Source organism: Rhea pennata, chromosome 3 (assembly GCF_028389875.1).
Source record: "Rhea pennata isolate bPtePen1 chromosome 3, bPtePen1.pri, whole genome shotgun sequence".
In the NCBI taxonomy this organism is placed as follows: domain Eukaryota; kingdom Metazoa; phylum Chordata; class Aves; order Rheiformes; family Rheidae; genus Rhea; species Rhea pennata.
In genome coordinates, this window is record NC_084665.1 from 47897324 (window position 1) to 47899978 (window position 2655).

Genomic DNA, 2655 nt, shown 5'->3' on the forward strand with positions numbered 1-2655 from the left:
CCCGGCCAGCAACGGCCGCCGCCGCCGCGCATGCGCGCGCGGGCCGCCCCGCCTCCGCCCCTCCCCCCCCCGCAGGCGCGCGGAGCTCGCGCTCCGCAGCACCGCCTCCCCGCCGCTCCGCCCCCAACGGCCGTCACCAAAACAAGACGCACGTGCGGGGCTGTGGCGCTCGGAGCCCTTGGGGACGGGGGCGCGGCGCGAGGGCGGCCCACGTGACCGATTGCGTGCCCCGCCCCCCCCCCCCCCCCACCGGCGCCGGAGGCCAAAGGGGACCAGGTCGAGGCGGGCGGTGGCGGCCATGTCGGGCTCCTGTGGGCTCCTGTGGGCTCCTGGGTGTCTGCTGCCTTGGAGCTCTTCCCTCTAGCCCTAACGTCTTTTTCCCCAGTCTCAGAGGGCCGTTCTGGTCCCAGGTTCTCCAAAATGTGCTCCGTTTGCTGTGCGGTTGCAGGGTGTATGTGCCACTCAGGCCACAGGCTTTCAGGAAATGTGGCTTCAATGCAGCTCTGCTGTGCAGTAGCCCAGTGCCTGTTAGCTGTAGCTGTCTTGGAAATACTTATGAGACAGCTATACTCACAAAACGTGGGAGATGTTGGGGCTAGCTGCAATTGTGCCAAGGTACAGATGCTTCAGCTTTGTGTGCGCTAAGGTCATGCTGATTTCCAAGGCTTAAATACTTTTAAAATATTCCTTGTTCACATAAAGCTCAATTATTTAAAGATACCCTGTTCCATCTGATGTCTGTGCTGCAAGCTGAACCGTGATCATACAATTAAAAAGTTCTCTTCAGTTCTTTCTGGAAAATAACAGTCACTGAGGCTGTTGCTCTTGGGAGCTGAGTGTACCTGTTTGGCTGCTTGCCAGACTGCTGCCAGAGGGTATAGTCCCTGATTTCTAGTATATTCTGAGCTGCTTGGACCTGAGCTGATTCCAGTTAATTTTCCTGCTAGTGAGTCTTTTCCCTAGGTATAGAACCTCTCTGTGGCAGTCCTTCCTGAATACTATAGTCCACTGTCCAACTTTAGTCCTAAAGTGTCCATTCTCGATTCGTTAAGACCCTTCCCCAAAAAACTTTGCCAGCATTTTAGTCAAGGGCCTGAGCCTTTTGCTGTACATCTTTTTGCAGCAAGTGATATGTATAAGCTAACAGACATGTTTTTGTTTTTTGGAGAGCTGACTTCACCATTGTTCTTCTGACCTCCAAGATAAACCCTAAGGAAATTCAGACTGTTGAAATGAATAAACTTCCTGAGTGCAATACCACTCGATTTGTATTCTTCTTTCTTTGAGGTCTTACAAACTCCCAGCCTGATGTGTCTCCAGTGATCCTAAGACTGATCCCTGCACTATAACAGCTGTCCATCTCTTCTCTCCCATGACAGTGCTTCCTATGTGTCCCTTCACACTGTTATTTCTGCCAGTACTTTTAAAAATTCGCCTGTTATTTCAGGCTATTTGATCTTGTTGCTCATAACTTGCCATTTTTTCCATTTCTCCATTATCTCCTAAGCAGTAGGAAAAACTGCCCCTGCCCTTCCCAGCTATTTCCTTACTGAGTGTATTGCTGGTCGAAGGTCAGCTTTTAAGTTTATATCTCTAATCAGTGAAGCAACACATGGTGATCCAGCATTAAGAACCCCTCAGAGAATCTACTGGTTATTTTTAATGCTGTGGGTACACACTGACAAAGAAACTTCTTATGAAAATTTTCAAAGAACCAACTACATAATAAATTCATACTATTAACAGTAATTAGAGGTTGCATACGCAGGACAAATTCCCAAAGTTATCACAGCCCAGCAACATTGTATATAGATGCCTAAAATATCACTTATGAGCATTTGCCCTGGGGTATCTGTTTCCCGGAGCAGTCGAGGAAGCTGGGAGAGCTTTCACACGAGCTACATCTGAGTGTCATAGACCAGACCTTTGAAGCTGAAAGCTGTCCCCCAAATGGTACTTTTTTACAGAATCACAGAATGGTTGAAGTTGGAAGGGATCTGTGGATCACCTAGTCCATCCTCCCTGCTCAAGCAGGGTCACCTAAAGCATATTAGACAGGATCGCATCTAGGTGGGTTTTAAATTATCTCCAGGGAAGGAGACTCCATAACCTCTCTGGGCAACCTGTTCCAGTGCCATCCTCACAATAAAGAAGTTTTTCCTCACATCCAGACAGAACTTCCTATGTTTCAGTTTATGCCCATTGCCTCTTGTCCTATATCTGCACACCACTGCAAAAATCAGGTCCCATCCTCTTTATACTCTCCCCTCAAATACTTGTACACATTGATAAGATCCCCTCCCCTCCTCAGCCTTCTTTTCTCCAGGATGAACAGTCTTAGCTCTCGCAGCCTTTCCCCGTATGAGAGATGCTCCTGTCCCTTAATCATCTTAGTAGCTCCTCACTAGACTCTCTCCAGTAGTTCCATGTGTCTCTTGTATTGAGGAGCCCAGAAGTGAACACAGTGCTCCAGATGAGGCCTCACCAGGGCTGAGTAGAGGGGAAGGATCACTTCCCTCAACCTACTTGCAATACTTCCTAAGGCAACCTAGGATACCGTTGGCCTTCTGTGCACTGCAGGTTCCTGGTCAACATATTGTCCACTAGGACCCCCAAGGCCTTCCTTCAGAGCTACTTTCTAGCTGGTCAGCCTCC